The sequence below is a fragment of the Thamnophis sirtalis genome, unplaced genomic scaffold (assembly GCF_051295495.1).
Source record: "Thamnophis sirtalis isolate CommonGarterSnake01/CBP01778 unplaced genomic scaffold, rThaSir2_p1.2 scaffold_2, whole genome shotgun sequence".
Lineage (NCBI taxonomy): Eukaryota > Metazoa > Chordata > Lepidosauria > Squamata > Natricidae > Thamnophis > Thamnophis sirtalis.
The window spans coordinates 166,870,390-166,885,162 of NW_028261382.1; the positions used below are offsets into that span (position 1 = coordinate 166,870,390).

The 14,773-nt window shown below is 38.3% G+C and overlaps 1 protein-coding gene and 1 long non-coding RNA gene across 4 annotated transcripts in view; one reads left to right on the plus strand and one right to left on the minus strand.

The window, feature by feature from the left end:
* Positions 1-14,773, minus strand: part of CDKAL1 (CDKAL1 threonylcarbamoyladenosine tRNA methylthiotransferase) — a 325,960-nt gene that overhangs the window by 254,352 nt on the left and 56,835 nt on the right. The gene's annotated exons all lie outside the window — the stretch shown is intronic.
* LOC148049256 (uncharacterized) lies at positions 181-8,882 on the plus strand. The gene is made up of 3 exons (XR_015695402.1): positions 181-395; positions 8,413-8,552; positions 8,728-8,882. It is a non-coding gene; the product is annotated as an uncharacterized LOC148049256 (long non-coding RNA).

Here is a 14,773-nt window from a genome sequence, read left to right on the forward strand (position 1 = left end):
TTTATTTTTACATTTTTTCGATCTTTTTCGTCGCGCTGTGATGACGTCACAGCGCGCTTTTGTCGAGCGCGATTTTGTCCTACGCGCTTTTGTGGTGGAACCTATTTACTTACATATAGTACCAGCACTTAAGACAGTTCACATGCTTCCATAGCCTTTTTTGCTCTCTCTGCAGCAGAGATACCAAAAGCATGGGTAGTAAGGATGCATCCCCTTGAGACTAACTGTCCAAAGATTCATGCCAACATGAACGGGGACCAAAATTACAAACACTTCTCATTCTCACCGAATGAAAGCATTTTTATGAGGCTACCTGGGAAAAACCAAGAAGGAGAAGCCATATCCCAGTTAGGGAAGCTCCAAGCACATCAGGTTTCACCTTTATAATTCACCAGGTATTTAAAATGTTTAGCACAGTTTTGGCAGTTGTTTTTAAAATGAAGATGCGCCCTGTCCCTAGCTGTCACTCAAAGCAGGGGGAAAAACATGTATAAAGTACATTGTTGACAACAATTTTTAAAGCATTGTATACAAACAAAAATGTGGGCGTTGGTGTAATGGCACATAAACAAATGCAAATGTTGAAAAACAGCCACATGCGCAACCCTTTAAATTTTTCAGAATTGTTAACACTTGATGGTAGATTTGTTACAACTGAAACGAAGCCAAGCAAAATACATATTAGCATCAAGCCATCACATTAAAGTGAAAAAAAAAGGCTGCCTATTCAAGATACTGTATATTCATATCAGTATCTTTTCTATCCTTCTACAATCTGGCCTTTCAATATGTTTGAGGAATGCAAATCCTAAACCCCTAAGCAGCTCATCCAACAGATCAAATAGAATTAGATTGTTTGTGGCATTGTGTAAAACCAAAAATAACAATTTAAACCCAAAACTGTAATATTTCCAGAATTCAAACGCATTTAGAAATTTGCATAACAGAGAGCTAACAATGTTTAGTGACATGTGGAGAATGTATTTGTAGGAATCTGATGCTTTCAAAACAGTGGTTATACAGTGTGTGTGTGTGTGTGTGTGTGTGTGTGTGTGTGTGTGTTCCAGCATAAATCTGGAACGCCCTCAAGCAATTTCAACCAAACTTGGTAGACAAATGACTTACTCTCTGGTAAAAAATATTGTGGGGATAACACATCCCTAAAATCCCTCGGGGTATGTGTGTTCTGTTAAGATACAGCCTGTTGTGCCTGAAAATGGCTTCTACTGTACTGCCTTAAAATGGTTTCTACTGTATAGCACAGTGGAGATGTCATGGTAATGACTTCATGGTACTCCACAAGGGGGCTCTCTCTGGTAATCCAACATTAGAAATTACGTTTGGTTCGGACATTAGTGAATGTCTAATATAGGATTGGGATAAATAAATACCCGTGCAATGCCGGGTTAACGGCTAGTACTTTATAAAGAACAATGTTTTTATCTTGGCAGCAGCCAACTTTTTCAGCTTGGGATATATTTATTTATTTATTTATAATCCAATAGCCCGATAGGGAATGTAGCCTGTCAGGGTCTTGAAGAAGGTAGGATCAGGCTTCATGTTTTAAAAGGTTGCTTTCACTGTATTTTAACTGTAATTTTTAATGTTAACATGCATTAACTTTAACACTTTTAAGTGCTCTTTATTTTATTAGAAAATAAAAACCAGCAGCAATCTGGAACCGCTCCAGAAGCCACAAAAAGAAGGCTGGGCGTTGCACCCTCGGTTGCAAAGCCCTGGTCAGTGTGGAATTCACATGTCTTGCATTTTAAAGATTAGAATGGGAAAGTTTAGTTGCTCATAAATACGGCTGAGAAATGCTTCATCCCTCAATATCTCAGCTACCACAAATAACATCATTTATGCAAGGTATACTGGATTACAAGCAACTGAACAACATCACTAAATCAACACTGTTTAGACAACGCAAAGCAGTGACTTTTATCTTTAGGCTCCCCTCTCCAAAACCACAAATACTGCACAAACCACAAGTTCCATGAGGGTTTTTTAAGACACTAGCAACACCAAAGAAATTCAAAGGTCATGGAAACTTCTGAACAATCTAAACATAACATGAGGTTCTGGACGGCACTAATTGTCAGAATTATGCAATAAAAAAACAGGAAAACTTGGTAAAACTCTGAGTAAGCAGTACAGATAGCCACAGAAAAGACCAAAATATTTACACTTTGGTTTTCTTGCTGGTGTTTCTGTTTATATCATTGCTCCTTAAAAGTTTTACATGTCACTCTGAATGCCCATAAATAGCAATCTTAAACATCACTTGGGAAAGAGCAAGAAGCAAGTAAAAGCTAGATGTATTTGAGCTGATGAAAGCAAAACTGACAATATGTAGGGTTGAGCTGCAACCGGTTCGGTGATTGTGTGTGCGCGTCTAACACGCATGCGCGCAGAGTTCAAAATACAGCAATTTGAAGCTCAGCTGCTTACCTTCTAAGGCAGCCCCAGTAAGAACAACAGAGGCACGGAAATCAGCTGTGCCGCGTGAATCAGCTGAGCCAAAAGAAGGAAATATAGGATAGCATAGGGAGGGAGTGGGTGGGCAGAGCCAACTGATAGTCAGAAGTACCAGTTCACACGAACCAATCCGAACCGGCAGCAGTCCACCCCTAACAATATGTGAAAGATACTGAAACTATCACAGAGTGGCATTTAAAACACACACACACACACACACACACACACACACACACCAGAAACTATTAGTTTTATTTCAGTGAGTTAAATATGTCATTGCTACTAACTTCATCGTATCGTTCCAGTATGAACTGAATGAGCCTTACTCTGGAATATATAATTCTGTTCTTGAAAGCTATAATGCCTCTCTTCTCAGGGACATTATCCTCTGTGTTTAGGCTTTGGACTCATTTATCTCAGCTCCACCAATTTCTGTCCAGGTTTCCTTCATTTCAGCTTTACTCCAAAAGTTTCTACCCCTTGTTCAACTATTTATTTTGCTTCTCCATGATTCTATCCCATGCCACACCAATAAGCCCAATATACAAAAAAGGAAAGGAAAAAAGAAAGAAAGAAAGAAAGAAAGGAAAGAAAGGAAAGAAAGAAAAGAAAGAAAAGAAAGAAAAGAAAGAAAAGAAAAGAAACCAATAGTATCACTTTCAAAGGAAGGATAACAAGAAAATAAGAGACACAAAAACTGGTTCTTATATTGCATAATTGTGGTATATACCGTATTTTTTAGACTATAAGACACACTGGACTATAAGATGCACCTAAATGTACAGGAGAAAAACAAGAAAAAAATAGTTTTTGGCCTCTGTGCGTCACGTTTTTGCCCTCCCGGGCCCCCAGAAGCACTCTGCAGACAAAAAATGGGACCCTTTTTGGTGAAAATGGGATGTGTGGAGCACTACAGAGTAATTCTGGGAGTCGGGGAGGGAGAAAATGCAATGCACAGATGGTTTGGGAGGCTAAAGACACCTATATTCAGGTCTATAAGACACACCTACATTTTCACCTTTTAAGGGGAGGAAAGGTGCATCTTATACTCCAAAAAATATGGTATATATACTAGTGTCCTCCAGAAGATCTGGACAATAACATCTATCAGCTCCATCCATTTTGACCAGGAGCACAGAACTGTAAAAACTGGAGTTCACAACATCTGTAGGATATCAAGTTATTTATCTCAAAAGGACTCCACTTACTGGACTCCGGCCCAGAAACTAGGAAATCATTTTAGAGTCAATAGTTGAATCTAACCAACATTTTTCAATATAACTTCTCAACTGTATTATGGAAGGAAAGGTTTACTTTTCAATCAGACTTTTTAAACTGTTGATTGATTAACTCCAAATCTAGGTGGTTTTGTTGATTCAGATGGTAATACTAGCTTTTCTTGATTCATTCATTTTCTTGAACATACGAGATCAGGAATGGTTAACTTCCAGGTTCTCAAATGTAGATTTTCCGAACAAAGGATGTGGTTCAAAGTAATCCACATTCAAATCCCTACTCAAGCACTGCATCATTTATGCTATCACTTACTCTCAGCTCAAGCTATTCACAAGGAGGTGGTTATGGTAGTAAAATTAAGAAAGATCATCTCCCCAAGAAATGTGCCCGCCCTCTCAGACAAAAGCTGACATATGTATGCAAAAAAAGAAATAATATGCATTTTATCACACAACCTCGTTCTCTTCAAAGATGTTTGTGCTGTAACAGGGATAATACGGTACATAGCAGAGGTGGGTTCCTATGTATTTGGTCTGATTCGGCCGAGTAGGTAGTAACTCTGGTAGACCGGTGACCAGTTCTATGTTCGGCGGCGACATCTTGATTTTCTGTTCTGCACATGTGCAGAACAATCTTCATTGAAAAAAATGTAATTTTTATTTCTTTTTTAATGTTGTGCGCATGCGCAGATCGTTTTAGGTGAAAACGCTCAGCCACACGTGCGCACACAATTTTTTTTTTTTACTACCGAAATGGTAGTAATGGCGGGCAGAACCCACCTCTGGTACATAGTCCCTCTGGATCTCATACACTCCAGGCAGAGAGGCTGAAGAGACATTTACTTGTAGCATTGGATAGTTGCTGCTTGTCTGAAAAGGCTAAATTCTGTTAGATGAACCCAGACTTAAAATATAGGAAGCTAGTCTAAAACAGTTAACAATAAGGTTTAGGTTTTATTTGACTTGTATGCCGCCCTATTCCCGAAAGACTCAGGGCGGCTAACAATCAGAAGGGGAGGGGGTACAAAAATAAAAATAGAAAACAGAAATTTAAAATACAACAACAGTCATAACCTCGAAGGGGGCTGGATAGTTCAACAGCCCCAGGCCTGCCGGAACAGCCAGGTCTTAGTTGCTTTGCGGAAGGCCAGAAGGGTGGTAAGGGTCCGGATCTCAACGGGGAGATCATTCCAGAGGGCCGGAGCAGCCACAGAGAAGGCCCTCCCCCGAGGAGTCGCCAGCCGACATTGGCCGGCAGATGGAATTCGGAGGAGGCCTAGACTGTGGGATCTAATAGGTCTTTGGGAGGTGACTGGCAGGAGGCGGTCTCTCAAGTAACCAGGTCCGATACCATGTAGGGCTTTAAAAGTAACGACTAGCACCTTGAAACGTGTCTGGAGACCAATGGGCAGCCAGTGCAGCTCGCAGAGGATAGGTGTAACGTGGGTGTACCGAGGTGCACCCACAATCGCTCGCGCGGCTGCATTCTGCAATAAAGTAACAGAATAACAGAGTTGGAAGGGATTTTGGAGGTCTTCTAGTCCAACCCCCTGCTTAAGTGTTTACTATTTCAGACAAATGGCGGCCCAATGACTTCTTAAAAACGGACTCAGGTAAAATCCTACACATACTCTCTGTCTGAACCTGCCCTACAACATACACAACCAAATGAGCTATGATACCTGCACAGGTCTCCTGTGAACAAACCTGGAACCCTATCTCTTATATGTCAACATGCTGCTCTGCTAATTTATGAAACAATCAAGATAGTCATTTCATAAATTTAACATTAAGGGAAAAACATTCTCTATATCATCCATATGGCTGAATATTCCAAAGACTATGTCAGACTAATGCACGCTTAAAAATCAGTGCCAGATTGAGAAGCAACCCTGTGCAGAAAATCAAAAAGCTATGTAAGATGAAACTCTTTATGTCCCAGGACATTATAGTTTCTCATATATGTGCTGTTACGAACAATCAATGATCGAGACAAGCTTTTCACTAAGTGGATTAATGACGAACTAGAAATAACATCATCAGATAGGAATGAAACATATAGACTTCCTTTTCTATCAGTTTTATTCAGCCCGATTGCTGCTGTCTTCCAGATCACCATGCTTGCTGGGAAATCTGGAAGGAGCATGTCCAGATAACTAAAAGTTAGGAAAGTTAGGAAAGATTCATGGTCCAAAAAAAAAATAATAAAAAAAAAATCCCACTTCTCCAGGAGCCAAAGGTTCCAGAGGATGTCAACCCTAGTAGGTCTTTGATGGATGGTTTTTGCCCTTTTGCTGGCCCAAAAGAAAACAAAGACAGAATGCCAGAGACCACATCACTACTTTTAAGAAAAACAATTTCATCGCATAAAACGTTCTGGAAAAACTTAGCACCAAAAACTCTGCCTTGCAAGTTTTCTGTAAAGCAAAGGGCAGATTAATCAAAAGGGACATCCTCAAATGGAAACTGGATTTGAAAAAAAAAGAAAGAAAGGTAATAACTATTTCAGATGCTTTTTTCCCTTCCAACGTAAATAACATGTGAAGTATTTTAGGTTGCGTTTCAAACATAACTCCTGTTTTGGTTCTTAAAATTCAGATTTGTGTTGCCGCTACTTTGTGCTGTGACGCTGACTTGCAGTTTTCAAAACCTCTTACTGCTTTTCATACATATGTTTTCATAAGAGCCAAGGTCAGCTTATAAACTGAAACATATTCTGTTCCAATATTCCTTTCCCAGCTTATATTTCTTTAAATTCTGGCTGTATTATGTTGCACCCAGAGGCAATATATTGATTTCAAATGCCTTGCTTCCACTTATTTCCCCTGACATCTAATCCCATACGGAGCCTGGATTTAAACTACATCTATCACTTTTAACACAGAGAAAAATAGGGAAATATAGGGAGCCTATCTGAGCCAGATATGCCCAAACACTTATTAAATTGTAGCTTCCAGCTAGTTATTGACTTTCACATAATTATCTTCATGCTTTATCCATTTGCTAGTGTGTCATTCTTCTGAAAATTCAAGAGATGCAGCACAGAAGGCCTCACACCCAGGAGCCATGTTAAAACCTTACAAGGCGTAGATATATTCTAGCCTAGGATACTATATTAAGTGAGCAAAATTGCTGTCTTAATGCCTTTCAAAATGACTGTATCAGAAATTAAGTTAACTCTTAATGGACTAAGGTTTCTAATAACAGACACGAAAGCTTGTTTCTTTGATACCTGTGATTAATCTCTTTTTCTACAACATCATTACCTAGGAAGAATCCAAGATCAGTTACCAAAACTGCAATGAAGGGGCTGGAGTGACATAGAACAGGGGTGTCAAACTCGATTTCATTGAGGGCCACATCAGGGTTGTGTTTGACCTCGGGGGGTGGGGGTGAGGTGGCTGTGGCCAGGTAGGCATGGCCAGCATGGCATCACTTGTGGGGACACCTGTGGTGGCCCGAAAACTCTGCCAGCGAAAACAGGCTCCTGAGTTGCGTTTTCGGCTGCGACAGTCTCCTGCAATCCTCTGCCAGCAAAAACGGAGCTCGGGATGGCACCCACAGACCTCATAAGCTCCGTTTTCAGCTGGGATGGCTTCCTGCAACCCTCTGCCAGCAAAAACGGAACTTGGGAGGGCCATGTGCAGCTGGGCTGGTCTTTTGCTATTTTCAGGGTGGCCCCGCGGGCCAAATCTAAGCACCCCATGGGCCGGATCAGGCCCTTGGGCATTGAGTTTCATACCCGATACACAGGGATTGTGTTGAGGAGAGAAGAAACAATGCAGTACTTTCCTTGCTCTTGTTTCACTTCCATTGTATTTGAAACTGTTCTGACATTTTGTATTATTGGATTGCTTATATTTTTCTATGCTCACAGATATGCTACGGTATATGAAAATGGAGAATCAGGTCTTTCGAGTTTAGAACATGTAAGCCTGCAAATGGAAAAATGATCCACTTAATTGTTTTATGACAAAGCTTTTGAAAGCTTGGAGTGAACCAATATTCAAACTTTTGGATAAAAGGGCAACTGTTATGAAGAACTTAATAATATGAGTATCTTTTTAGAATCTAGTTCACCATTAGATCATTGCAGACTTTTATGTTTCTACCACCATGAAGATCCAGGGATTTGCAAAGTTTTAATCCCCGTGTTTTACCAAATTTTAATCCATATTTTATGAAAATAGATTTAAGACAATATCACAAAAATAAGTCCTCATTAAAATAGATGTCAGCTTCAGAAACACCAAGCCTTTCCCATGTCTTTTGTTATCTGTTGAGAAAATAAGTCTGTGACCCTTTTTTTGCACCCTAATTTATTTTCTTATTGAGCAAGTAATTAAATGGATTCCTTTTCTGAAATTTTAAAAACATTTTCTCTCACACAGTATGAGAAGTAGAGGTGTAAGATAAACAGAATTATAACTGAGTTACGACAGACAAAATTAAAACTTTCAAAGAGCACTACATAGCTAATTATTTTCTCATTAATATTTTACCAGTGTATGTAAAATTGTATTAAGGTATCTACAATACTTTTACAGTACAATACAATAGCAGATGTCACTTTGTCAAAGAATGCAATAAGATTAGTCTGGCATGATCTGTTTTTGACAAACCCATGTTAGCTTTTGGCTATTACTTTGTAACACACTTCTAGGTGTTTGCTAATTCGTTGCTTAATTATCTTTTCCAGAATCTTTCTTGGTATTGAGATCAGGCTGATAGGTCTATAGTTTCCTGGATCTATTTTTTTTTCCTTTTTTGAAGATGGGAACCACATCAGCTCTTTTCCAGTCCTCTGGAAGTTCCCTGGTGCTCCAGGATCTCTGAAAGGTATAGTTCAGTGGTTCTGAGATCTCATCTGCCAGTTCCTTCAGAACCCTGGGGTGGAATCCGTCCGGTCCTGGTGATTTGAATTTGTCTAGGGTAGATAGGTGTTCATTTACTATTTTCTTTCCTATTTCAATTTGTGTTCCTAATCTGATTTTTGTGGTGCTGTTTTTGATAGGTTGGACTGTTTTATCCCTTTGTGTAAAGACAGATGCAAAAAAAATGAGTTAAATAGTTCTGCTTTCTCCCTGTTGCTTGTCACCTTCTTGCCACTTTCTCCCAGCAATGGACCAATTGTTTCCTTAACCCTTTTCTTGTTTTTAACATGTTGAAAGAAGCTTTTTTTGTTATTTTTTACCTTTGTGGCAAGCCTTTCTTCATTGTGAGCCTTAGCTTTCCTTACTTCATCTTTACAGGCTCGGGCTATTTGCTGATATTCTGCCTTAGTTATGTCCCCCTCTTTCCACTTTTTATACTTAACTTTTTGTCTTTCAATTTGTCAGAGAGTTCTTTATGTAGCCATGCTGGTTTATTTTGGGAGCTGTTATTTTTCTTCTTCATTGGTATTGTGATAGACTGGGCTTTTGTAATCTCATTTTTTCAAAATTTCCTAAGCTTCTTGAGTTGTTTTCCCCTTGAGAATTCTCATCCATGGAATTCTTCCCAAGCTCTCTCTAAGTTTATTGAAACTAGCTCTCTTAAAGTCCAAGACTCTACTTTGACTTTATTCTACTACTTGTGTTTGCATAATGTTGAATTCCAATATTGCATGATCACTTGCCCTCAAAGTTCCTGTTGTTTCAACACCTTCTATCATTTCCTCTCTGTTAGTGAGAATTAAGTCCAATATGGCTGATCCTCTTGTTGCCTTCTCTACTTTTTGGGAAACAAAGTTGTCTGCTAGGTTTGTTAGGAACCTGTTGGATCTTCCACTTGGTGCAGTGTTTGTTTCCCAGTTGATGTCAGGGTAGTTAAAATCCCCCATTACTATTGTGATGTGCTTCCGACATACCTTAATTAGCTGACTAGCAAAAAGTTCATCTACTTCCTCTGCTTGGTTGGGTGGTCTGTAATATAGACCTATGGCAATGTCATTTCTCCCCAACCTTTAATATTAATATTAACCACAAATGCATTCAAGATAATCCTCATTGTTGTGCTCTATTTCTGTAGAGATGTAGTTCTTTCTTATATATAGTTCAAGCCCACCTCCTCTCTTATTTGGTCTATTTCTTTTAAATAATTTAAATCCTTCTAGCTGTGTGTTCCATTTGTGGGTTTCATCCCACCAAGTTTCTGTAATGGCAACAATATCGTGTCTGCCGTCATTTACTTAAATTTCTAATTCACCTTGTTTATTCCTCATACACTGTGCATTGGTGTATAGACATTTGAGTCCATTTTGATTGACCCTGTGTTTACTGTCTACGTAACCTGTGTTATGCCCGACTGCCCCTATTTTCTTGCCACTTGTATGATTCATGCACATGGTATTGCACTCACTATTAAGTGCTTGGTTTTGCTTGACAGCAGGAGTGATAATCTTTCCCGCACAAACATCTATGTTACATGCACTGATAACCCTATGACTTTTAGATTGCTGGGGACAGAAATGTTCTGTATCAATTAATTCTTTGTCCCCGCTGTTCAGTTTAAATGTTTATCCAGAAAATCTGCCAAGTAACTCAGTCCCTTTCTTGGATAGGTGCAAACCATCTATTTTGTACAGTTTTTCATTGGACCAGCTGCAGACATCATAACTAATAAAACCAAAGCTTTCCCTTTTACACCACTCCTTTAGCCACACATTAAACTCTGTTAATTTAATTTTATTTCTGTTTAGAATTGAAGGATTTTCCTGAGCACATTTATCTGTCTTTGTGAACGTAAACATATCCCAAATGCATGAAATTCTGTAATTTTGGGCTTTTTCATACAGATACCCAGGATGTATATAAAAATAAGCTACTTTCCTCAAATGCCTTCTTCTTATATTTTGACTTATCCACCTGCATGTTTCCTTATATGGATATCATGCATTTACTTAATATAAAAGTTACCCTCTTTTTATGAAAATATAATGTTATGTGACAGGTCATTTTCATCCAAGAATTTACTTTATGCAAACCGTCTCAAACTTTCTTGATTCATAGCACCCTTAGTGTAGCGAAGAAATGACGTCGTAAATGGATATTACTGTATAAAATCCAGCTTTACAAATAGACATTGCGAAGTTTTAAAATATCCTCTGGCGCCCCTATGAGTTCACTGTGGCTATGGAGAAAACATGAAGAGAATGCTTTCTATGTGCATACAGCACAAAACAAGGAAGAAAACACTTCTGAGTAACTTACTCATTTGATTGCTTAAGAATAAGGCTGTAAAAAATTATGAGCCTATTTTTCAATGCCTTTGTGCTAAAAAAAATTGTCACCATACCTCACACCCCTCTTCCTTCTGGCTCAATGTCTCAATTATGCAAATTCTCTTATGCAAGTTTTGAAGAACTATAACCCTAGCATAAAATGAAAGAAGTCATTTTTTTTTCCAGAAAAAAGTAAGTGGAAAAAGCCAATCACATTATCAATTCCATCTATCTGATGAATGCAGGTACCAAAATTAAAGCATACTTGAGAGATGTTTTTTAAATGAATATATCTCTATCTCTATCTCTATCTCTATCTCTATCTCTATCTCTATCTCTATCTCTATCTATCTATCTATCTATCTATCTATCTATCTATCTATCTATCTATCATCTATCTATCTATCTATCTATCTATCTATCTATCTATCTATCTATCTATCTATCATCTATCTATCATCTATAATCGTTTTAAACAATCAAATCTAAGCGGTATATAAGAGTAGCTTTGCCTCCCTTGAAGAGAAACTCATCATTACCCAGAGTAACCTGATTCCCATTGAAAAACCTGTTATTATTTTTTGAGCAGTCAATCAAAATTTGCCTTCCTCTAACTTAAAGCCATTATTCTATGGCTATAGAGAACATATCATGACCTTCCTCCACATGGCATTCCATCACGTGCTTGGAGAAGACCCTTCAGTCTTTCTTTGCTAGCTAATATACCCAGGTCATTCAATCTTTTCTCAGAAGAGGTCTCCCATATTACCCTTCTCTTGATTTGAATCTTTCTTACAACATGGTGTCGAGAACTGGACCTAGTATTCAAGACAGGGTCTGAATTTTATCCAAAGGACTTTTACTAAAGATGCTTTATTATATGCGTTGGATTTCTGTTCCCTGAGTGAAAAACTTTGCAACAACTTCTGGTAAATTTCAATGTTAGTTTTTGTCCTCTCTCTGGCACTTTTTCCAACTGTAAGTGATTAGCTTTCCCAACTAATTTTGTGTCAACAAATACGACAAGCATTTTTCTTCACTTTTTCATTAATAATATTAAGAAATACAAAATCTATGCTTGAATCTGTCTCCAATCAAGGCACCCACTCAGCTACTCTTCAGAATAATCAGGAATCCTTGACCAAACACTCTTTCAGTATATTTGTGATATAGGTATGAATTACTGTAATTAATTTGTCATGCCATCTAACTTAGACTTAACAATCTTGCTGATCTGATACTATTTTCATGAAACATTTTACCAAAACGATTTAGGTTATGCTAGCAGTATTCCTTAAAATAATTAAAAGACTCTTGCTCCTGGGGAGGAAAGCTATGGTAAATCTAGACAGCATACTAAAAAGAAGAGACATTACCCTGACAACAAAAGTGTGTATAGTCAAGGCTATGGTTTTGCCAGTTGCAATGGATGGCTGTGAAAGTTGGACCATAAGAAAGGCTGAGCGCCAAAGAATTGAGGCCTCTGAACTATGGTGCTGGAGAAGACACCTGCGAGTCCCTTAGACTGCAAGGCGATCAAACTGGTCGGTCCTAGAGGAGATCAACGCTGACTGCTCTTTAGAGGGCCAGATCCAGAAGATGAAACTCAAATACTTTGACCACCTAATGAGAAGAAAAGACTCACTGGAGAAGAGCCTAATGCGGGGAGAGATTGAGGGCAAAAGAAGAGGATGACAGAGAATGAGGTGGCTGGCTGGAATCACTAAAGCAATAGGTATGAGCTTAAATGGACTCCATTTAATAGTAGATGGTAGAGGATAGGATGGCCTGGGGGAACATTGTCCATCGGGTCGCAATGGGTTGGACATGACTTTGCAACTAACAATAATAATAAACAATATTCCTGCAATTTAACAAAGAAGTTATTTGAAGAAGAAAAAATCAGATCACATCAGTCTTTCAAGACTTGACCAATTTTATTGTCTTTTGATAAATATTGCATTGTTTTCAAGGTATTTATTGTAAAGGAAAACACTGACAAATGTAGCAACCATTATCAGATAAAGAAAAGAGACAGTAAATAACATCTCAGTCCAGAGAAAGGAAGGAAAAAGACTCAAAATAACTCTGCCTTGATTCCGCATGGTATAAAGAAGGCAGAGGGAATCTCTGGGAGGCTTTCAAGATTCTCTTACTACAAGAGAATTCCTACAGTGTGTTTTCCAATTTGTTCTACCTTGAAGCACTTGATATTTAGAGATCAATCTATTTATCATCTGGTTCAGCAAATTCCAGGCATAGATATTAGATCTTCCTCCTCCGTCCACCTCCCCCACCCCCCGCCTCTGCTCATTTGCTGTCTTGTGGAGCTCTGGGCCTTCATCTCTTCTTCAAGACATTTTGCTTAGTGTGTTTTTTGAATCTTTTTTTTAAAATCTACAAAATGGGCAGCTTAATTAAATGTTACTAAGTGGATCCAGCTTGATGTTAGGATTGCCTGCATTCTCTTCTCTTGTCTCTTTTTGGAACATTTGCTCTCTTATGAACTTCTGGACCTTCATCTGTTCTTCAAGATATTTGATTTAATATACTTTAAATAAATTGCCCAGCAAGTCTCTAACATTATTCCTGCTCTGTAATAAGCATAGTAAGCTTCTAGATAGAACTACCCCTTGGAAAACAGATGTTTATCTTTGTTTTTACTTGTGTCTTTTTTGAAAGGTCGATGAGGAAAGAGGTCATTTATATAAACAACACTAAAAAAACAATGTTCTAGATTCTCAGAAGCAACACGAGTAGAAACTGATGTTGCCTTTTACAGGAATTAGTCTGAGATCACAACTGTAATTTGGGTTTCACAGAATGCTACTCTTATTAACATCCAGATTCTGTCAACAGTGTGGCATTTCTCCTTTCATCTGTACAGAAAATGACCATAATGTTGTTGGCAGTGATAACCCTGTATTCCCATCTATCAGGTACAGTAAGAAAAATGCTGATCTCACGGACCGTGGAGGCATCCTACTGCAAGATGTAAGAGTTCAGAGTAGGAATTCATAAGCTCTAACAGTACAAAGCAAAGCAAATGTCAAGCAGAATGTCAAATTTATCCTCTGATTTGTTCTTCATGGTCATACAATTGCATAAACACTCCATTTTTCATGCTGAGCAGGCATTACTCATTTCAGATTTCTCCATAGGACATCTGATTTGTCCTCCAAGATGAAATGATGCACTACTTTATCTATTTTATGGGGAAGGGTAAGCTGGATTTGAAGATGTGTGTTTCAATGTCAGAGGTCTTCTGACTTTACTATCACTGCTGCACATACACGACAACATATATTTGCTAATAAACAATGCAACTATAAAATGCAGTCCTCAACACCAAACAGAGAGGAGAAAAAAAATGCACCCGAAGTGGTTCATATTTTCCAATATTCTAGAACAAGGGTGGGCAACCATGGCGACTTTACCACCTGTGGACTTCAACTCCCATAATTCTTGAGTCAGCCAGGTCGTAACATTGGCCTAGTTGCCTGGCCCTGTTCTAGAATGTTCCTATAATGTAAAAGGAAGCAGTTTTTTAAAAGTATTTGCATTTATCAGAGAAGAATCTGAGGCAAGCAAATAACTGGAAAAAGTAAGGACAAAAGTTGCTTTGGGATATTTTTAAACATAATTATCTGAGGGCATAAACAAAAAAGAACATGTCATGGTGATATATTAAGAACTGATATTTTTAATGGGTGTTTTCCACGAAGAAATAAAAAAAAATACTGCACAAGCACAGATTAAGCCCTGATTTATTTCAAAGACATCTACGATAAGCTTGTGATCTCATTCCAATATAAGGCAAACCCATGACTATAGGAACCAAGTTGTATAAGCCAAAACC